Source organism: Hyaena hyaena, unplaced genomic scaffold (genome assembly GCF_003009895.1).
Source record: "Hyaena hyaena isolate Hyena2069 unplaced genomic scaffold, ASM300989v1 scaffold_560, whole genome shotgun sequence".
NCBI classification, from domain to species: Eukaryota; Metazoa; Chordata; class Mammalia; order Carnivora; family Hyaenidae; genus Hyaena; species Hyaena hyaena.
The window spans coordinates 772883-796743 of NW_024081192.1; the positions used below are offsets into that span (position 1 = coordinate 772883).

Consider the following 23861-nt stretch of genomic DNA (forward strand, 5'->3'; position numbering starts at 1 on the left):
TAAAATGTTTATTTATATTTGAGAGAAAGAGAGAGAGAGAGGCAAAGTGTGAGTGGGGGAGGGGCAGAGAGAGAAGGAGACACAGATTCTGAAGCAGGCTCCAGGATCTGAACTGTCAGCACAGAGCCTAACTTGGGACTTGAACCCACGAACCGTGAGATCATGACCTGAGCTGAAGTCAGACACTTAACCGACTGAGCCACCCAGGCGCCCCTGGAGACAATTCTTTCAGAGGTCGCCAGTTAGATACGGAATCCTTCCCACCATGTGCCGGGCCCTGCACAGCATAGCAGCAATCAACAGTATTTCAGTTTGCAGCAGGGAAAACAAGTGTCAGTTCTGAAAGCTATCCACCTTTAATGCCTTTGCTAGTGCTTCACCTTTACCCAGTGACAGGACACCCACATAATCTAGCCCAAATGTCACCCATGGGGTCTTCATTGTTGCCCTTGTGTATTTCTATATTTTGCCTTATAATATGTATGACATTTTACCTACAATTGCAGTAATTAGTGTACCTGCCTCATCTCCCTAGTTAGACTGTGAGCTCTTGGAAAGTCAGTTTCAAATCTCCAGTACATACTATAGGGTTTAGTACTGGCCAGCTGCTCCAGGGATTGGAAACAGGGATTGAAATGGGAAAAGCCACGTTGTAACAAGTGTCTGATGGTATCCTTTCTTATGGGTATCCTCTTCATTCTCTATATCGCTCCCTTCTGCTGGTTTTAGGTAAAAGGACAGGTATTCAGGGAATAGAAATATGCCATTACTATGTCTCTAAATTTTAGTGTCTGTTCCTCCCCACCCCCCACTCACCAGTTGTGTCTGGATTATATTCACAAGGAAGATGGCACTGAATCACCTTCAACAGACATTTATTTTAGTTCTAAAATTGCTTTTACCAGTTGCTTTCAGTAGATATTTGTTCTGGAAAATGCCCTAGAGCTCATCATGTAATACATAGTTGGATAAAGAATAATATTTTATGACTCTTTAATTCTATGCTAAACTAGGTAGTTTGTAAGTTTTAATCTATGGCTTCATGACGAGGTTGAAATCTTCTAGGATCTTTGTAGGCTGTTTGGAAAAGGCACTGGGGACCTTCTATCTTCCCATTGACCCCTTCTGGGTGTTGTATCACCTCTGTGCTCATTTAGGGAGGCTGCATAATATAGCAAAAAGAGTCATGATAGCCTTTAGAGTCAGACTAAATATATGCTCCAACTGAGCCACTCAGGAATGTCACTCTGATCCTCAGTTTTTAAATCTGTAAAATGGAAAGTAAAATACTCACTGCATGTGGTGACACAATGATATGATGTGTTAAAAGTCACTGACAATGTCAAGTCAGTGCTCAATATAAGTTCCCTTCCTCCTAATCAGAACTAATATTATTCATTATGTAAAACACAAGAAATTCACCTGCTACATTTAAGCAGTAACATTTACATGGCCCATCATAATGCTGAGGAGGATTTATGTGAATGTAACACAAACTTTTTAAAATCCAAGTTTATCTTCTGCAGGTAGCGTTTTAATCTTTTATAAACTTTTCTATGGGTGCACATAAATCAGTGAATGTCTGGTTCTTCGCAGGAGAAAGTGGTGGGTATCATGAGTTGTTTCTCCTTAGTAGGGATCACAGCTTTAAATTGTATGATTGTGTATTTTTGCAAGACTTAACGTTTCTTCTACTCCTTTTCCAGCTTAATATTGTCAGTGAATACCAGTAACCATTAAGAAGCATAAGAGTGGGAATCGAAGCTTGAAAGAAGATTCAAAAAGAATAAAAGAAAAAAATGTTAATTTAAATATCTGGCTAATGTGAAAGTAAATAATGAGCCAACGCACTGAATTCCTTATTTTGGATGCTTTTGAAGGTAAACACTACGACATTAATCATTTAATAGATTATAGATAAGGGAAACCTGATTTCCTAGAGCTAAGCCAAGTCGGAGCATTTAAAAAATAGTTATCTTACCATCCAAAGTATAGTGTAACACAGCAATAGTATGAATTACTTTCATTTGCCAGCTACATATGTTTTCTGAGGCTGAAGTGAATTTTTAAAGAAAAATATAGAAAACAATCTGCCTTTGCTCTTTCATTTGAGAGATTTGGCAGTACGCTGGTGAAAGAGAAAATAGTGGAACTGGTATGAAAGCTATGAGAAAGCCACAGAGCCAGTGAGAAAAAGGACAGTGAGAAGATTCATTTCCCAGTTATGAGGACGCAGCTTCTTTTTAATGTTGGCAAAAATTAGTTACTATCATTAGTTCCAGCTCAAGTAACTTTGTCTAGAACCGTAGAATGTTAGGATGCTGGAAAACCATTCCTTGTTGTAACTGGTCAGAGCTAGAGGCCTATACTATGAGGATGAGCTGAATGTTTTATCCTGAGTTATCCTTGGAACTGGAGTGGGGTGCATAGGCTCTGTTCAGCCACACTGTATCCAGAATTTAGATAACTAAGAATTCTTGTAGTTTTGATGTGCTGTCACACACACACACACACACACACACACACACACACTCATGGTCCATTATTTATACACACACACTATGGAGGTCTTAAAGGGGTGGGGGAAGATCACTCTTTAATGAGAGTCTTCACCAAGGAAACGAAATAGAAGTTGGGTCTCGAATGATGCATACTCTTTAGTTACGCTGTTTTGTTGGGAAGGCTTTTCTTGGAGAGGGAGCAAAATCAACAAAGGTAAGAAGACGGGGAAGCACTTGGATATTTGGAACAAAATGTATTTAGAAATGGAAAAGCCATGATTTCATAAAATAAGAAGCTTCCAGGTTTGAATTTGTGAGTTGAGTGCTCAACGGTGTGTAGTGACAAACAACTTAAAGCCGCTGCGTTGGGGTGGCAGGTACAGGAGCCCTGATGTAGGCTCATGGAAAACGGAGGGCCCCGTGTTTCCTACGTGAAGACTGCTAATGCCACTCTCATCACTGTGAGGCTTCTGTTCTAGATCTCAGTGCTGCAGATTCAGGCAAAGCTGTAACACAGGTTATGATTATCTTTCGTTAACTCCATGTTTATGTTCTTCCCAGAGACTTCTTTTATTTTTCTTCCCCCTCATCAGACACCTGTTATTCTGTGATGGCTCTCCAGACCTGCTCTCTGGCTTGCCCACCTGACTCCATCCTTGTTAGCAAGAGCACATGTTGGGTGTTTGGTTACGAGCTTTAACTTGGGTGAGGCAGGCCACTGTGGGAAGCAGCTTGGCTGCTGGAGAGGAAAGGTGTGGCCATCCCCATCCCTCAAGAGACACCATCTTCTAGCTGGACATACATTTAGGGGGACACTGAGCATCCTCCTGGGGAGGAAGTCATACTCACAGTGGGCGCTGCGTGTCTCTCTCTGTCATGGGAGAGAGGCTGATCCTTCCTTGGGGTGAAGTTAATCTCCTGAGTGTGCTTGTTTTTTTGTGCCTCTCACATGCACTTCTCTGAGCCTGATGGTGGGAGGGAAAAGCTAAGAACCTGGAACGGGACTTGTCACCTTGAATACCCAGTGGTAATTGGATAACCAGAGTGCACTGTGCATTTGAGACCTATCTGATATTTGAGAGATTTTGGAATATAAATATTTTCCAGCTCTTTGTCTTGACAGACTGAGATGATTAATGATATGTGATGTCTAAGGAGAATAAAATGAGCAAGGCTAGAACACGTATAGTTTTTCTGACAGGGGACTTTTAAAAGGCATTAGAGAAGCATGAATATGTTTAACTGACACCCTGGGTTTTTGTCTTTCACCACGTATGACAAATAAGAGATCTCCCCATCTACTCTCCATAGCGCTCTCTGGGGAATAAAACCATTGAGCTCTGCCATGTCCATGGCTCAGGTGCGGAGTCCCGCTTACTTTTCACATCAAGTGGAGCTTTGGTTTCATTTATTTCATTGCGAGAACGGAAAAACTTGTGTTTGGAAAAGATTTCCTTCATTCGTTTAAGAGTCCCTTCTCCTTTAAAGTTAAGCTTGTTATTTTAAAAAGAGATAGATTTTCAAGACTTGCGAAAGAAAGTCTGACGTTTGCAGTTCTAGGACTGCTTTGGTGGAGAGTAAAATCTCTCATCTTTTGCGAGGAAACTTCATTAACCGGAGTAATAATCTTGGTGGAAAGGTTTTGAGGCACAGCCGGGTTCGTGGTTATTAGAGAGTAAGTGCCTCACAAGGCACTCGGCATTTTAGGTGGAGCTGGAAAGGACAGCAGCAGCACCTGGTAATTGTGGGGTTCCCCCGGTTATGAACTGAGCTCTCATTTTTAAACTTGGGAGAATACTCTAATACCCTATTTTAACTTGTTGCTTCTGGGTGGGATAAAGGAGACTCCTGAGGGCCAGGGTTCACCATGTTTCTTGATTATTAGTTCTTTCTCTCCTCCACCTGCAAAAAAAAGAGAAAGCTTTTGTAATATTTTCCTAGGGAGACTCTGAAACTCCTATGAGAACTTTCACATATTCCATTTATGCACCCGGACAATTTTGGGGTGCTTCTGGTTTGTTAGGTACTGTGTTAAGTGCTACAGGGGAAGCCAGAGGAACTGGGCACAGACCTGCCTTCAAATTACGTACAGGGTTGGAGGCGAGGAAGGGCGTGCACACCCAGGCACATCACACTTGGATAGCTCTCTACTTTATCCTGCATTGAGTTGGGCCCAAGGCAGCTGATCACTCAATGCTTTCTGGCTGATAGTTAACCAGAAGAAGTGGTAGACATCATCCTGTCCAATTCACCCATATCACAGCTGAGGAACCATATTCAGAGAGACCAACGACATGCCCGATGCAACACAGCTAGTTAGAGGCCAAGCTTCTAATTCCAAGTCTGATTCCAAGTCTGAGGAGTCTCTGCCTTCTCAAGAAGCTGCATTTTCTGGCTTCACTGCATAGGAACATACACTCCAGACTCGTAACCGGTCTTCATTCACTGACCTCCTTTGAGGGCTTTGCCAAAATTTAGTTAGCCTTTGGGGACGCGGGATTGGGTTAGTCCAAAGAGATCACACTTGGGTTTTTGTACTGTACGAAGTCCCGTTTCCAATATGTAACAATTTCCCCTGTCCTTCAGTTTTTCTTTATTTTACATCTCACATTTTTGTCTTCAGACATGGAATTGGTAAGAAGGTGGAGGATGTCAGTTTCAGAGCCTGCCAGCCCTGCTACCGAGTTCATTAACTCAGCATGTAAATAATGTAGTGGAGGCAGGAGGAGTATGAAGAGAGGAGGAGAAAGCATCTCAGGAAGTATAAGTATTTGCAATCACTTCCACATATCTTTTTGCCTTTAATTAAAAATCAGATTGAAATTACTTCTGGTTTAGAATTGATGTTTTTCATTGAGCACTTACTGCCAAATCCTCCAATTACAACCGATTTTTCCTACAGGCTCACAGTGGGTCTGAAGCTGGACTAATGAGTGTGAAGGAGAATTCTGACAACGGACACGCCTCGGCCCACTTGGAAGAATATGTTTTCTGTGTACGTATGTTTCCCCCAGTGTAACACAAGACCTGTATGTGGAAAATACCCAAAAGGCAGCTCCAAGGCACATTGGAAAAGTAGAAAAGGGGAAAAGCAACACTCTATTAGCTGTAACATTACACGGAATTTCTATTCATAGAGAAGGGGGAAAATGACCCTTTGGTTTCATCTTTTGTCAAAATAAACAACTGGCTTTGTTTTAAAATCAATGTTTCCTCTTTCAGAATTATTTTTTATTGAGGTACAATTGGCATATGACTTGACATTGGTTTCAGGTGTACAGCATATTGACTCTATATTTGTATACATTTCTTTATATATTATATAATGTACTTATTTATTTATTTTTTGAAAAGTTTATTTATTTATCATGAGAAAGAGAGAGAACACAAGCAGGGGATGGGCAGAGAGAGAGTGAGAGAGAATTCCAAGCAGGCTCTGCACTGCTAGCACAGAGCCTGATGTGGGGCTTGAACTCACTAACCTGTAAGATCATGATCTGAGCTGAAATCCAGAGTCAGACACATAACCGACTGAACTACCCAGGTGCCCCTGTATACATTTCTAAAGTTTATTAATTTTTAGGAATCTCTGCACCCAACGCAGGGCTTGAACTAATGACCCCAAGATCAAGAGTCACATGCTTTTCCAACTGAGCCATCCATGCAGCCCAATATTTATATACATTTCAAAATGGTCCTCGAGATTAGTCTAACTACCATCTGTCAACATACGAAGTTAAATTTTAGGATTTACTCCCTTGGCAACTTTCAAGTATGCTGTACAATATTACTGACTGTAGTTGCTATGCTGAATGACAGTCTCATGACTTATTTTATAACAGGAAGTTTGCACCTCTTGACCCCCTTCATCCATTTTGTTCACTCCTCTGGCAACCACCTTTGCCTTCTGGCAACGACCATTCTGTTCTTTATATCTATGATTTTTGTTTTGTTTTGTTTGCTCATTTGTTTTGTGTTTTAGATTCCACATGTAAGTGGAATCATGTGGTACGTGTCTTTCCGTGTCTGACTTATTTCATTTAGCAAAATTCACTTGAGGTCCATTCATGTTGTTGCAAATGGCAGGATTTCATTCTTTTCATGGTCAAGTAGTATTCCATCATACATATTACTGCATTTTTATCCATTTATCCTTTGACGGACATGTAGGTTGTTTCCATATTTTGGCTATCGTAATTCATGCTACGATGAACATAGGGATGCATGTATCTTTTTGAATTAGTGTTTTTGTTTTCTTTGGATAAATACTTGTCCGAGACCCTCTCTGGCCAGGTCCAGGGGTCCCTGAAGTATGGATGGTGTCGGCGAGGGAGGGATGAGAGAGGCCATGAGAATCTTTCTGGTCACCAGGCAGGCATCTCTGCTCTGACTGGGGCTCAACTTTATTTTATAATTAAATGTTTGGGGGACAGCACAGAAATGGCATTTGCCTTAGACAATGGTTTCTGATGACAAATTTCTTTGATATGTAAGAATTTCCCAGAACAGAGATTTGTAGAAGACTCATGCATAACCTTTATCAATAGTGATTGAGGTAGGGGATTTAGATGCTTATCCTATGGGGAAGGAAGGTATAAAGATACCTTGCATACAAGACAATGTTTTTAGCATAAAAAGGGTGAAGTTAGTTCTTTGTGAGCAGGGGTCAATAGCTTGTTTGTTGAAGGAGAAGTAATAAGAAAAACAGGTCTTTCAGGAAACACAAATGTTTGCTCCCATAATCACAAAAGAAGTTCCTACAATAGGTTCCTTCACAGGGTGTGATCAGCATATTCGAGGCCAGAATAAGACATTCCCAATACTGATCACAAATGCCTTGGGGGTCGATGCTCCAATCAGAAACAATTAGGTGGGGGTGGATATCTGTCCTTAACTCTAAATTAGGCTCTTTGTCTCGGGGCCAGGCTCAATTGTAACTCTTGTGTTCTTAACCACCTTTATTATCTAAGTCTTGGATCTGCAAGGCCCATAGGAAGAGCCTTTTGACAATCATCCACAGAGCTTTCATCTGAAGTCTCTTTGGAAAAGGCAGGAATATGCTTTTCCTTATGAGGAATCTGTGTGGGGAATATCGGTCTGATTTGGAATATTGTGAGGCCTGGTCAATACCGGCAGCCTCATTTCCAACATGAGCCAGTAGTAGCAGAAGGAGATACCAGTTTTGCTTCTCATGGCAGGAGCTGTACAAACACTGCCATTTCCTCGCTGTGACTGTCATCCAGCAAGGCCGGGGCGGCTCCCAGCAAATTGCTGGATCATGTGGTAGGCCTATTTTTAATTGCTTGAGGAACATCCATACTCTTTTCCAGAGTAGCTGCATCAATTTAATTCCCATCAACGGTGACCAAAGGCCCCCTTTTCTTTACATTCTCACCAACACTTCTTACTTCTTGTCATTTTGATAATAGCTATTCTAATAGGTGAGGTGATATCTTATTGTGGTTGATTTGCATTTCTCTGATGATGAGGGATGCTGAGAATCTTTTCATTTGCCTATTGGTCATCTGTATGTCTTCTTTGGAAAAGTGTTTATTCAGATCCTCTGCCCATTTAAAATCAGTTTCTTTGTTTTAGTATAGTTTTGCTATTGAGTTATATGAGTTCTTTACATATTTGGGATATTAATCCTTTATCAGATATATGATTTGCAAATATTTTCTTCCATTCAGTAGGTTGTCTTTTCATTTTGTTGATTTCCTTGGGTTTGCATAAGCTTTTTAGTTTGATGTAGTTCCATTTTATTTTTGTTTTTGTTGCCTTTGCTTTTCGACTCATATCCAAACACTGATTGCCAAGACTTATATCAAGTAGCTTACTGCCCATGTTTTCCTCTAGGAGTTTTATGGTTTCAGCTTTTATGTTCAAGTCTTTAATCCTTTTCAAGTTAATTTTTGGGTATGGTGTAAGATAGTGGTCTAGTTTCATTTTTTTGAATATGGCTGTCCAGTTCTCCCAACACCATTTATTGAATATTTCATCCTTTCTCCATTGTACATTTTTGCCTTCTTTGCTGTAAATTAACTGACCACATATGTGTGGGCCTCTTTCTGGGTTCTCTATTCTGTTCCATTGATCTATGTGTCTGTGTTTTTTTAATGTTTATTTTTTCAATGTTTATTTATTTTTAAGAGACTGAGCACGAGCAGGGGAGGGGCAGAGAGAGAGGGAGACAGAGAAACCAAAGCAGGCTCCAGGCTCTGAGCTGCCAACACAGAGCCTGACATGGTGCTTGAACTCACGAACCATGAGATCATGACCTGAGCCGAAGTTGGACGCTGAACTGATTGAGCCACCTACGCACCTTATGTGTCTCTTTTTATGCCAATACCATCCTGTTCTGATTACTATAACTTTGTAATAGAGTTTGATATCAGGGAGCATAATGTCTCCCAATTCATTCTTTCTTAAGATTGCTTTGGCTATTCAGGGTCTTTTGTGGTTCTATGCAAGTTTTAAGATTATTCATCATTTCTCTGTGAAAAACATAAGAGAATGTGCCAGAAGAGTGTATAAACTCTTTTGTGGGATGTTGTTTGGGCCACAGCAAGGCCAACAGAGAGCACAAGGAGAGTGTTTCCCTATGTTACCTGAGAGCGCCTGCCTGGTCTCTAGATGTGCAGCGAATCTGAAGTTTGACCCTCGGCTAAAGTTCTAGCATAAGTAAGTAGGCTTTTTTCACATGAAGACTGGGGCTGTGTTTCATTCTGCTGTCCTTGCAGGGCCCTAGAGTGGTAGCCTGCCGGGAGCTGTCTTTCTGATTGATGGTCCCATGGAGCCTAGGGATGCAAGCCCGATTGTCTACCTGGGCCAGGTGATCAAGGGCAACCCCTTCGTGGATTGTACTCACCTGCCGGCTTTAGTGAGGCAACCACAGAGTGAATGGGGTGGAACATGCCTGCAGGCTTTAGCTCGGAAGTGGGAGAATGTCATGACTGCCGGTGATGGCCGGCCGGCCCCAGCCAGGGGGCAGGGATATGCCACAATCCGTACTGTCTGGTTTCAGCAATGCAGCAGGATGGTGTCAAGACCACTTGACCCGACAGCCCTTAGCAAGGCAGTGGGTGGGTGTCACCTGCAGGTGTGCCTACTTGTGCTAGCAGGGTACGGGGAGAATTCAAAATGGCGTCTGCCAGTGCCTCTGTTTCCAGAGAGAGTCCCAACTGTCTCCTGCCCTTCGAGCAGATGTTTAAGATAAGCAAATAAATCTCCTTCATATATAGTCTGGGCACTTCTCAAACTGCTGATTTTGCACTGGGTCCCAGGATGACCACACGTGAGCTATTGAAAAGGAGAATCTCAGTTCCCTCCAGCACTTTGGTTCTCTTGGACATAAGTGCCATTGTTTTTTGAGGCCAGACATTTTAGGGGCTTGTCTTTCTGGTGCGGGTCCCAAGGACTGGGGACCCTGATTTGGGGCACAAACCCTTCACCCCTCAGAAGAAGCTCCAGGCATGTGAGATGCGTCTCTATTGCGTGGCGCCACTCCAATGGTATCTCAGCCTCTCCTGCCCTTCTTGATGTGTTCCTTTTATCCTTTGTTGTGGAGAACAGTTCTGTTAATTTCTAGTTCTTTCTCAGAGGGAATTACTCCATATGTAGCTGTAGATTTGGTATGTCTGTGGGAGGAGGTGAGTTCAAATTCTACTATCCCACTATCTTGGGACACCCCCTTCCATTTTCCTCTTTTATATTTAATCTCTTGAGCCATTAAAACTGTATCCAAAATGACAGAACAGGAACTAAAATAATACCATCAATAAATTACAATTACCTTGTGCAGTGGGTTTCATTTTGTTTCTGTTTTTGTTTTTACATCAATTCTTCAATGCTGTCTTGGGTGAAGTGATATGCAGAACTGAAATTCAACACCTTGCTATTTGAGAAGTTATTATAAGAACTACTTTTTCTGGGACACCTGGGTAGCTCAGTCAGTTGAGCATTCGACTCTTGAATTCAGCTCAGGTCATGATCCCATGGTTTGTGAGTTCAAGCCCCATGTTAGGCTCTGCATTGAAAGCATGGAGCCTGCTTGGGATTCTCTCTCCTTCTTTCTCTGCCCCTCATTCCCCTGTCAAAAATAAATAAATAAGCTTAAAAAAAAGAAATATTTTTCTTTCATTGTCTGAAGAAAACAGCTATCTAATTAGAGGAAAAGAATGTCCAGAGAATATTGTCAAATTATTGACTAAATAGGCCTTGGTTTCCTTCTGTCTTAACTCAACTTGTCCTCAGAGAGAAGAATGTCAATTTGAGTCTGTGGTGTAGGAAAGGCGTGGACATCTTTGATATAGCTTTCAATCCCCTTCCATTGACCCCACTTTCCTCGTTTCTTCCTGTTCTGTTCTTTGACAAGCTGCGACCTGGATTAGCAGAGTGACTTACTTGCAAGAAAGGAGAACCAAAGAAACAACTCATGGCCTCTGTTGCCCTTGGTTTTTTAGCTTTGGGAGGAACCTAGCAAAGTAGCTTCTGAAATGAGTTACACACCTAGAGAGACTTTGTTATCAGTATATCACTGCTACTGATTTCTGCCAAGGCAAATGCCCCAGACATATTTGTGTGTTTGATATCGCATATTTGGCAATTTGGTGAGCTAAGTCTTTTAAATAATTACATTTTGCTTTTGGTATTACCATTTTTGGTATTACCAAAATGTATAGAATTTGGAGCACAATCCCCTGAATGGCCAAACTCGATTTTAGGCCTCCCTTAGACGACCTCAAAGAGTTGGCTGAGAGGTTTTATGATAGGACAGAGGTGCACAAGACCGGTCAGGTGTGCGCTCACTCTGCACCACACCCGAGTTCATCAGTGAATCTTGTGGCAGGAAGAGAGGTGGCTTATCTCCAGGGCAAGAGGCTAATCAGCAATTCCTAAATATCCTGGCGTTTCAGGCCACCTGCTGCATGAAGACAAAGGAGCCCATGATAAGAAACACTTACGATGAGAAAAATGTTTTATATTGTGAGGGGGGGAAAATCAACAAAACTATTCTGAAGGCGCTAATGTTTTCTCTTTCCCTTCAGGTGGGGATTTGACCTTGGGAGTATTTTATCTGTTGACTGCTACGGAAAGCATACTGAATGGGCCAGAAGATTTTCAAGGGCCTACAATAAGGTTTGAAATTTTAAATTGCTTTGTTGCCTCCAAAACTAAAAACAAAACAAAACAAGAAAACAAAAACAAAAACAAAAACTCAATCCTGCAAAATTGAAATGAATAGTATTTAATTTAATCTTTAGAACATAATATTGTATCAAGTAGTTCACTGCAGCTCAACCTGTAAAGTTGTAAGTGATTTCCAGGACTTATTTTAATATGGTTGATATATTATGGAGGTGGAATCTCCAAAGTCAGAACTAAATTTCTCTAAGGCCTTAAAATTCTGTGTGTACATGTGTGTGGGAGGGGGGAAGAGTGGGGGATGGGGAGGAGTCACGGTGGCATAGGATATACTCGGGAGGGAATGAGCTCTGAGTGGAGCGAAAATTTCCTAAAATTATGGCCAAAATTAAAAGACTTGGTGTTAAATACGACAATTTCTGAGAAACACATACAGTTTCCAAAAGTGTTTCTAAAAACCGAATTGCATCCTTTTGGACAAAGACGACCACTTACTTTGGAAATGATCAATGGGATTAAACACAAGTTGTGATGTACAGCTCAAGGAAGTTTTAGAACTGGCAGTCATCATTCCCAAAGCAATGAATTAGAAAATCTATTCTTAGTGATCATAATGAGCATATGTGCAGATGTGCTTTTCTTGGAGGAAAACCTGATGTACTGAAATTGGAATTCACAAAACGGTTATGTTAAGGAATTGCTTTATCAAGTGGTTCTTTGCTTTATGAATGGGGCCTCCTGCAAATTAGGTCATTTTAAAAGCATGCACATGCTTGTTTAAAAACCACTGTCTATTGTGGTGGGGGCCAGGGGGCGATTAAAGATTCATGAAGCCTAAACTCAACATGTCCTTTGTAGTGCATTTGGGCTGCTATTACAAAGTGCCACAGATTGGTGGCTTATAAATGGCAGCAGTCGACTGCTCACTATCTGGAGGTTAGAAGCCCAAGATAGAGGTGCTGGCCTGATCTGGTTCTGAACCCACTTCCTAGTTCACAGTGGTGTCTTTCTTCTGTGTTCCAATATGGCAGAAAGGGTCAGGGGGCTCTGTGGGGGCTCTTTCATAAGGCACCATGAGGGCTTCCCAAAGTCCCCTAAATTGTCCTTTTGGGGATTAGGACTTCAACACATGAATGTTAGGAAGACACAAACATGCAGACCATAGCAATGACTAAAGCCCAATCCATTACCATCTCAAACCCAATCCATTGCCATCTTTCCTTATAGTTTCTACTTGTCCCATCCTCTGCCTTGCCTGCCTCCGTTCAAGTCACCTTTGTTCACTCCGTCACCTGAACCAGAAGACTTGCCCGTCTTCCAGTTCTTTTCTTCTCACTTTGCATAGTCATGAATTGATCCTATTACTTGTGCCTTTTCCGTGTGTCTTAAGTCTTGGAAGGAGATCTTTTGGTTATTTTTCTTTTAGCAGTTCTTTTTCCTGGGAAAGGATTTTTGCAGTGGGTCAGATGCTCCAAACACTTTCTGTGTGTCATCCTGTAATTAATCCTTACAGATCTCTGTATGGTAGGTTTTCCAGATTAGGAATAAAGGGGGAGGGATCAGAGAGGCCAAAGGAGAGATGTGTGACAGATAAGTAACCTCGCGTTCATTGAGCCCCAGTCAGGAGTCTGGCATTCTGCTGGGTGTGTAAGCCATGTTACCTATCTTAGTTCTTACATCCACTCTAGAGGCAGGAGTTATATACACTTTGACTAGTAAGAAGAAGCTGAGTTTAAGGGTTAAAACACATGCTCAAGCTCACACAAGTGGCAGGTGGGAAGTCAGACTTGAGTCAGAGCCAGGATGGGTTCTCACCATTATACCTTTCTTCTTTCACTGGATTCCCTGACAAGAAAACAAATGCTTGAAATTGAAGTCTTTTGATTTCTGTTCTAGTTTCCAAATGCCTTTCTGGTAATGTATCTTGTTAACAAGTTTACCTATCTGACAGGATTATAGAAGACATGTTTTTAATTAGTAGTAATTCTAACAATAGAGGACTCCAAGGCATTTGGGAGTGACTGCTTGCTTTACTTTTGAAAAATAGTTTTTATGTTTTTGCTAAGGAACCTTGCTTCTCCAAAAAGGGCCCAGATAACTTCTCCAGAAATTGCAATTCCTTACCCTGAACAGAATTTCAATGGATTCTCAGTGGGATTTTAAAATATCGGAGTTAAATATATGAGAGCCCAGCGCAAACTGAGTTGCCTGGAAGCTTTCTTTACAAGGTCATGGTGTTGAACACCTGCATAAAACCACTCAGATCCTTAGGGGCATCTGGGTGGCTCAGTTGGTTGAGCGTCCAACTATGGCTCAGGTCATGATCTCATGGTTCGTGGATTCAAGCCCTGCGACGGGCTCTGCGCTGACTGATAGCTCAGAGCCTGGAGCCTGCTTCCGATTCTGTGTCTCTTTCTCTCTCTGCCCCTCCCCTGTTCATTCTCGTCTCTCAAAAATAAGTAATAAAATGTAAAAAAAAAAAAAATGCTCAGATTCTTAGTAGTAGACTTCATAACAGAGCTGGGTACTTATTGATGGTGGAATTTACATAGCATATGTATAGAAAAAAAGTCGATAAATAACAAGAAGTGAGTTAACTCTCAAAAGCGATAAAAAATTGATTATTTGGGGGCGCCTGGTGGCTCAGTCAGTTAAGTGTTCGACTTGGGCTCAGGACATGATCTCACGGTTCATGGGTTCAAGCCCCGTGCCAGGCTCTGTGGTGACAGCTCAGAGCCTGGAGCCTGCTTGGGATTCTGTGTCTCCCTCTGTCTCTGCCCCTCCCCTGCTCATTCTCTGTCCCTGTCTCTCAAAATAAAATAAGACATAAAAATTTTTTTAAAAATTGCTTATTTAGATTTAGTTTAGGATCCTGTGTTAAATGTGTGAAAGAGGGCACACATACAGAAGACATTTTAAAAAAATTTTTGGTTTAATTAAACAACAGAATATTCATTCTTACAGTTCTGGAGGTTGGAAGTCTAAGATCAGGAAGCCAGCATGGTCTGAGGTCTGGTTCTTGGTGAAGGCTGTCTTCTTGGTTTGTAGATGGCCAGTTTCTTGTATCTTCACATGGTGGAGAGAGCAAGCAAGCTCTCTCATGTGTCTTATTTTTCTTTCTTTCTTTAAAAATGAAGTCTGAATGACTCACCAAACCCTCCTAGCTTCAGGTGTATGTCATGGGAGAAGACTCTTGATGGTTTAGAAAAACTGGAGTCAGGGGGCTATTTGCCCCCCTCTTGGGTCAATAATAAGACTCCTGATTTGGGGAGTCCTCAGGTCTGTGCTATCTTTGCCCTTAACTCACCACATAAAGGTGGCCAAGACTCTTAAAAACATTGGTTCTCTATTTCCTGTGGGTAAGCCGAAGTGTTAGACTAAGTCTCTGGGGCCCTTCTTGCTGCATTCCAATGTACACCAAGATTCAAATTTGTAGCGACAGTTCTCTTCAGCTCATGAAGAGAAAGATAATAATTCACTTCTTTCCATATTCATGAAGATTAATGTCATAACAGCGCTCAGTCTTCACATTCGCTCTCTTTATGAATTGCAACCCCAGAGCTTGTGCTGTGCTGGATTCATGGAAAAACAAATGACTTTCATGCATAATGAGGCCCTTATCTTGCTAATCTGTCTTGTAGAAACCAAGTCCCTAAGGTATAGCAATCATTCTTAACTACACATTTGTTTAGATTTTCTGACACGCAACTGTAGTTATTTAAAAAGAGGCTTATGCTTTTATAATTCTGGAATAAGACATTGATTTGTTATTATTACTTTTATTACTTTTCTGGAAATGATTCCATCTATTTGCAAAACCACAGTTGAACCGAATTACCTTAAATAATATAAATAGGTATCATGAATAAAGTAAAAATTCAGCTGCCCCTTACGACCTGCCTTATTTTTTCATAAATTTATGCTTATACGCCAATTAAGATATGAGGTCAAAATGTATTTCATAACCTCAGAAAGAAGTGAAGGAATCGCTGTAGCTCGGAGAGCAAACTGCAAAACAGGAACTCTGACAACTGAGTGCAAGGTTCTCCCTTTCCTCCCTCATTCTGGCTTCCATGCTGGGTCCTTGCTGCTCTCCACGGGAGAGGAAATGAAAGCCCTCAAGCCCCAGGCAGTCCCCTGGAGGCTGTTTCATAGGACATTTCTGAGGAGAACTTGTTTGTGAGCCACAAAATTGGATTCATAACAAAGCAAGTCACTGAGGGGAAAACACAAACTAGAGATTTTTAGGGCAAACTGGTGTCTAAAAATTCTTCAGAGAGAAAACACTTCATGGAGACGGATGAAGCAAGAAGTAGAAGACTGGGCCAGCTGAAAAAAAAAATTTTTTAATGTCTTTTTAAAAAAATTTTTAATGTTTACTCATTTTTGAGAAGGAGAGAGGGAGAGAGAGACAGACAGATAGACAGAACTCGAGCAGGGGAGGGGCAGAAAGAGAGGGAGACACAGAATCCGAAGCAGGTTCCAGGCTCTGAACTGTCAGCACCTGATGGGAGGGCTTGAAATTACAGACTGTGAGATTATGACCTGAGCTAAAGTCAGATGCTTAACTGACTGAGCCACCCAGGAATCCCCTGGTGAAAAATTTTAAGTACATTGTGGCCTTATTCAGTTTTTAAAATAGATTGATTCCTTTAAATAGGAAATAGAAAATATTCTCCTTAGGAAGAAAAGCCATTAGCAATTCCATTTCTGGAAGGCCAAAGCTAGGCAAGATGCTGGTTGGGTTTCCAATCACCAGCCCCTCTGCCCTGCTCCATCAGGGCTCTTCTTTCTCATTCTAGACCCTTTCACATTTCCCCTACTTCTCTGGTTTTCAATTGTACCCTCCATGAACATTAGTAATATTTTACTGTTCATCAAAGAATTCTTCATGTCATTTTTCCTTAAGATTCTGACTACATGTCAGCTATGTTACCTGTCAAGAGAAGGCATTACACTTTAATTGTTTTCTTACGAGTATGACCTGTGGTGTGTAGTCTGTGGAGCATAACATACAAGTCCCTTGAAAGTGAGGTCCGGAGTCTTCTTTGATGGTTTCTCTGACTTCTCTGGGGGAGGGAAACAGTAAGAATTAACATTTACTAAGGAGCTTATGGTGTGTCAGTTACCATCATTTAAATGTGCTAAGTCATGTAATCTTTATGATGGCCTCCTCAGAGTACTATTTTTGTTTCCATTTTACAGATAGGGAAGCTGAGGTACATAGCTAAGGAGGGGTTTGGACTGACTATGCTGATTTTAGATTCCTTCCCTCTCCTCTGCCACCTGGCTGCTAGACTTCACTCTTAGCTGTGGCCCTGGGTCAACCGAATCTGTTACTGGACACTTCTTAGTTTTAGTGACCTACATGTAGACTGAACTACTTGACTCATGGATCCCATGTGTGATTGGATTTGTTTTCAGATGATTCTCTTGGCTTGGTGATATAGCCTTTTCCATTGGCTAAAAGTAAAAATGATGCCATTTTTTTTCTCTCTTTTCCCTCAGCTCAATAATATTTCTTGGCTCCAATTATATAAGGAAGCAAGTTTGGGAAGGATGCGGTGATCCCACCACTTAGGGCAGAATGCTGGCAAGGGCATGGTTTCATTTTATTTTATTTTATTTTTTAATGTTTTATTTATTTCTGAGAGATAGAGACAGCGTGAGCAGGGGAGGGTCAGAGAGAGAGGGAGTCACAGACTCTGAAACAGGCTCTAGGCTCTGAGCTGGCAGTCAGCACAGAGCCCGACGCGGGGCTCGAACCCACGAACCGCGAGATCATGACCTAAGTGAAAGTCGGAAGCTTAACCGACTAAGCCACCCAGGCACCCCCCCATTTTCCATTATTATAAGCAATAATACAATGAACTTCCTTCTGTAAGCCCCACTGTATACAGGTGCAACTGATTCTCTAGTACATACCTAGACACAGAATCTGAAACAGCCTCCAGGCTCTGAGCTAGCTGTCAGCACAAAGCCTGACCTGGGGTTCGAACCCATGAACCATGAGATCATGACCTGAGCCGAAGCTGGATGCTTAACCAACTGAGCCACCCAGGCGCTCCAAGAGCATGGTTTCAGAATTGAGTAAGAAGACTTAGATTTGAGGGTAAGACCTCTTGTTCTAGAAACTACCTATCTGACTGAATGCTCCATGAGGACAGGGACCATTTCAGTTGTGTTCACCTTTAGGTCCCCAGCACCAACATAGTACTTGGAAATAATTATTTATTGAATAAAGACTTGGATTAATGGCTGAATAGAAGGCAGTGGTGTTGGGCAGACTATGGAGTGGGGCGTCAAAGCAGGCTATATATATATATAATAATATATAAATATATATATATATATATTCTAGCATCTTGCAGTAAGCTTTTTAGCAAGTAGCAGGTAAGCAGAATGGATTGACTAGAAGGTTGGCTTCTCTAGTCTCCGTTCACTTTCCCACAGTAATCTTGACTGCATTGCAATGGCCAAGTGCCCAGCAGTGGGAGGCATTAAGAGAAGCAGAGGTTCTAGTTAATTCACAAATTTTCCAGTCAGCTCCTGGAATAATTGCGAGTCAACTGTAACAAATCTTGTTTCCATGTCGGGCACGAATAATGCTAGGCACCATCTCTGTTGTTTTTTTTTTATTTCCTCTTTTGTCTCAAAACCATTCCAGACCATAAGATTCCTTTTCTATTGCTTTAAACATAAGCAAATAGGGGCTCCTGGATGGCTCAGTTTGTTGGGCATCTGACTTGGGCTCAGGATCTCGAGGTTAGTGGGTTCAAGCCCTGTGTCTGGCTCTGTGCAGATAGCTCAGAGCCTGGAGCCTCCTTCAGATTCTGTGTCTCCTTCTCTCTCTGCCCCTCCCCTGCTCATTCTCTGTCTCTCCCTCTCTCAAAAGATAAAATCAATATTATAAATTTCTATAAAAAATAATCAAATAAAGAATAAATCTATCTTTTTCGGACCCAAACACCATTCATTTCATCTAGAGAAATAAAAATCTTAAAAGCAGTTCAGCAAATGAACAAATACAACATACTTTTTTCAAAATTTCAGCGTGACACCTAAGATAAGTATATTTATCTTCTTTCCTGACTCTTTTTTATGTCTGAGAAATGAAAGAACTGGTTCTGATTCATTACTTGCAAATGCATTGGAGATTTACTGCTCTGTCAGGAAAAAATTATATAAAATAATGGGTATTTGCAATTGTATGCTTCTCTTACCTTCTGTGGAGGAAAGATCCTTTGTTCTCTGGGCCTGAGAGAGGGCCTCTGGTTGTGCTGAATGAGGTGTGGGTGAGGAGTGGGGAGGAAAACGGCAGAAGCCAAGAACAGGCCAGCTTATGGTCTATTAGAAAAGAGAGGAGAGGGGAGTTCAAGGACATTCAAGGGCAGAGGCGGGGGAGGGTGGGGGAGTGGTGGAGAGAGAATATGAATGAATAAAATAAACATGAGGAGGGGTAGAGAATGAGTAGAGGTGAGAGCAGATTTTGGGTGTGCTATCTGGCAGGCTGGACTCCAGGAAGCCCGGTTTTAGGCTGGTTACACCACTGAACACAGGGGCTCATCATTCATGAGTGTGACAAGTGTCACGACGAAATATACAAACGCTTCATGACTTAAGTTTTTTCCTTTTGTAGTTTCTGTAGTGTGTTCTTGCATTATCTTTCATTCTCTTGAGCGTAACCTAAACGACAGTGACAGTGTATGTTTTTATAACATACAGTTCTATTGAGGATGAAATTTAATTTTTATAGTCAAATTGGAGTGGTTCCTCTCAGAACTCTTAAGTATAATTTTCCCTTTAACATATTTTATGTATTTATACATTTTTATAAGTTGAAAAAGCTTTCTCAAGAAAATCAACTAAGTCATGGTCTATACCCTGAGAATGTTATTACACATTAACATTAATATGACTGATACTATAAAATGCAAACGCCTTTTTAAATTTTTTAAAATAAAAATCAGATTTTATTTTTGCACTGATTCTAATTTTAACAACCTGTATCTTAGTCTTAAATCCTTCTTGTCATTATTTTTGTTTTATTCATTAGAAATTTCTGATCTTGTTGGTGTCTCACTTTTCCTTCCTTTTCTGTAGTTTTTCTATACAATGAAATAATTTTCCTCTAGTGCATAGCACAGGGCTTTGCATATAGTAGGTGCTCATATATTAAATAAATGTAGACTAGCAGAGTTTCCCAGTTAGTTTTAGGGGGCAGTGAGTATGATGGCTTTTTCTTTTTCTTTTTCTTTTTTTTTAATGTTTTATTTATTTCCGGGAGAGAGAGAGAGACAGCGTGAGCAGGGGAGGGTCAGAGAGAGAGGGAGTCACAGACTGAAACAGGCTCCAGGCTCTGAGCTGGCAGTCAGCACAGAGCCCGACGCGAGGCTCGAACCAATGAACCGCGAGATCATGACCTAAGCGAAAGTCGGACGCTTAACCGACTAAGCCACTCAAGTGCCCCTCTTTTTCTTTTTTTAATGTTTATTCATTTTCGAGAGAGACAAAACACTAATGGGGGAGGGACAGAACCAGAGGGAGACACAGAATCCAAACAGGATCTAGGGTCTGAGCTGTCAGCACAGAGCCTGATGTGGGGCTCAACCTTGGGAACAGTGAGATCATGACCTGAGCCGAGGTCTGATGCTTAACCAACTGAGCCACCCAGACGCCCCAGTATGATGGCCTCTTGATTGGCACTTGGTTGGCCTGAACTGGTCAATCAAACACTAATTTAGGTGTTGCAATTAAAGGATTTTGCAGCTGAAAGTCCCTAATCAGTTGCTTTAAATTAATCAGAAGGAAGATTATTCTGGGTGAGCCTGACCTAATCAGGCACACCCTTTCAAAGAGGCCTTCCCAGGGCTCAGAGACTCCACCAGCTTCTTGGTCTACATTTTCTCTTCCTCTCCAGTGGATCTTAGGGTTGCAGTCTGCTTATAACTTTCTATTCTTGGCAGCCTGTGGACTATAAGCTTTAGTTTATGCCTCAGGGGCTCTAGACTGCTTGCACTCTTTCTCCTTGATGGCCTGTGGATAAGACATTCAGTCTGTGCCTGTGGGTAACAGCTTGCTCATTTCTTCCCTTTCTGAATGTTGGACCTATAGACTGCAGACTTGTTTAACCAGCCCTCACAAATCAAGTACTAAGTGCTTGTAACACACACACACACACACACACACACACACACACACACGTCTCCTACTATTCTTCTTCCATGGCTGAACTCTGACTGGTTCAGTGGGTATCTGTTTCCTTTACTTTTATCACTGGTGAGTCTCATTAAGTTTACTTCCCAGTAAATCGTGGCCACAAGGTTCTTGTAATCCTCAAGGTCTAAAATGGACCCCAGCCAAAATGTAAGCGGCTATGTTAAAGGCATTTGTAGGTCTGTACTCTGGTTTTGGGAATCCAGTGCCTGGAATTCCTCTAATCTGATGGCACCCTGGGGAGGAAGCCGGACCACGGTGGGGCCAGGATGGAAGAGAGGAAAAAGTTGGCTATCATCCAGACTTGTGCCAAAAGCTAGAGAGGGTCTGAGGTCCATTGTTGGTGTGGTCCAATTCACCAGAGCTGGAGGGAGAAACGGTCGAGAGCCAGGCCACAAAGCACATTTTCTTGGAAAGTCCTCTTGCGTGTGTCTCTGGGAAAAAAACGGAGGCAAACTGGCCCTGGTACTGAAGGAAGTGGCTGCCATGCGGCGATGATGACCGGCAGATGGTCTTGGATTTAGGGGCTCAGAGTCCTGTTTGCCTTTTGGAAGCACAACCGAAAGAAACGTGTCCTAGTTCTGACGGATGGACTGAGACAACAGGAAAGTCTCTTCAAACACGTCTTATTTTACTCAGCCCTAATCCTACAGCGTTTGCTTTGTGTAAGCAAAGTAAATAGAGAACTAAGAGAATAGAAAATTACCTAGACTTCTTTTGGGGACCTATTTAGTTTGGCTCGTGGTAAAGAATAATTCTGAGGAACATTATGCAGAGAGACTTAAGGGAGATTAAGGCGATTATGAAAATGTTCTTTCTTGGATATAGCAGAGGTTTGTAACGCTTTTAAATCACTGTCAGGAAACAAAAGGATGTGTTACTAAGGAGTGTTGTAGGAAATGCATAGAACAGGATATTTTAATATGAATCTCTGTTTTTTACCTCCCGAAATACCAAATGACAGAACAATTGTGTTACGCGCCCCCAAATTACAGTTTACCATAAAAGGGTCACATGCTCCATTACCTTACAGGGGAATTTTATTTGAATTATAACTCATCTCTAAAAGCAGTGAATGATTGGTAAGGGGTGTAGTCTTTTGTAACACAAAGGGCTGCTGACTAGAATTACAGTGGCCATTAACGGGAGCTTAAGTGAAATAATTTTGTTGCAACAGTCATATCCTAAGGGCAAATGGGTCATAGGGAGTGATTAAATTGAAAACACGAACCCAGTAATAATCACTATATATGTATCCCCCGTGGATGACCTCACTCTTTTTTTTTTTGCTCAGAACTTTAGCTTTTTCAGACATTTACTGTAGTAGCAAGATATACTGATAACAATAACAGCATGATTGAATACACTATTAGATTTTTCACTCTAAAAGTATTCTTGGCACAAGAGACAACATATTGACATTCCTTTCTAAATTGAAATATTATACAGAGGGCAAAAGGATTAGATAGATGTAGCAAATAATATGATGGCAAGAAAAATATCATAGATCAGCAACAATGAGGTTCTGTGGTAAAAACACAAGCACCATCATGAGAAAAACAATGCTCTGCCAACTTATGGGGCATATATTTGAATCAGAACAGCTCTTCACACAGAAAATAATGGAAACATTATGAATGTTTACTTAAAGTAGTTATTCTGACCCAATAATCCCGAATGATTGGCAAAAATGGGAATTTATGTTTTAGCTCATAAGAAGGAGGTTTTACTTCAGGAAATTATGTATGTCTTCAGAGCAGTATGACTCTCTGAAGGCTGCTTATTTCTAATTTATTTTTGGAGTTCCTTTCGCCTGAACCACGATGGCACTCTGAATATTTAATATGGGGATGTATATCGACATTAACTCCTCTGGGTACCCTTCTTGCAGCTGGTGGGGGAGGAACAACCCCCAACAGACTCTGGTTGGCTGATTTGGGTGGGTTTCACGTGTGTTAACGGTGCACTATGACCTCATGTGCTTTTTAGGGTCAACAAATGTGTGGAAGGCAGATGGAGAACAGGAGCTGAACATGGATGAGGAGAGAGCAGCTGATTTGGAAGTGACCATTCAAGATGCACCGAGAAACACAACGTACGAGGTGTGTCAGAATTAAGCCACAGTGATGGAAGAGAAAGGGAAGGCAGCCTTGTCAGGGGGAGATGGTGGCATCAAGTCCGGAGATGTCCAGTAGGCCAAGAAAGAAGCTGTGGTGATCACATTTGCAAACATGTGCGATTAGGTGTGCTTTACATGTGCATTTACTACAGGAAACCTTGGTCTTTTACTTTGAATGATTTCACTGTCCCAAATAGGTAAATACTCCCCGTTACTTGAAAGATGCATGACTTTTTTTAATGTTTAATTTTGAGAAAGAGAGAGAGAGCGAGAAGGAGGAGCAGAGAGAGGAAGGGAGAGAGGATTCAAAGCAGGCGTCTGCACTAACAACAGGGAGCCCGATGTGGGGCTCCAACTCAGCAGCCCTGAGAGTGTGACCTAAACTTAAGTCAGATGCTTTAACCGACTGAGCCACCCAGGTGCCCCAAAAGATGCCTGATGCTTTAATACAAACTTTGTTGGCCTAAGGAAGAAGAATCTGGAGTAAGAGAAGAAGGCAAGAAGTGGTGGCAGGGTACCTATGGGAAGGCCATGTGGGGGGGGGGGTGGCAGTGTGCTGGCTTCAGCTGCTTCCTTCACGCTTGTGCTTGAAGTTGTTTCCAACTGACCCTGTGCAGGGTTTTCTGACATAGTCCCCACCAGCCTTGCTGCACTCACCGAGGGCATTCACATTCGGCTCTTTGGGAAAGCAGCACCCTTTTTCATCCTACACTGATCTTACAGCAGGACAAAGACATTTGTAGTTTTCTCCTCCCTCCCTCCCCACCCACCCAATTCTCTCCACATCAGAGAAGGGATGAGTTTAACTCAAACTGTTGGACTGACTGACTGACTGATGGTTTAGCTTCTCCTGCCTGCACACAGCCTATAGCCACTTCCAA

General features: G+C 41.7%; 1 long non-coding RNA gene across 4 annotated transcripts in view; it reads left to right on the forward strand.

Moving 5' to 3' along the window:
- Positions 1-23861, forward strand: part of LOC120248031 — a 40958-nt gene that overhangs the window by 2339 nt on the left and 14758 nt on the right. For 3 of the 4 annotated variants that reach the window (XR_005532476.1, XR_005532474.1, XR_005532475.1), the window contains exons 2-5: positions 1707-1880; positions 5404-5496; positions 11570-11639; positions 22851-22963. This is a non-coding gene — a long non-coding RNA (uncharacterized LOC120248031). The remainder of the gene's footprint in view (positions 1-1706; positions 1881-5403; positions 5497-11569; positions 11640-22850; positions 22964-23861) is intronic. The other variant, XR_005532477.1, reaches the window with a different exon arrangement.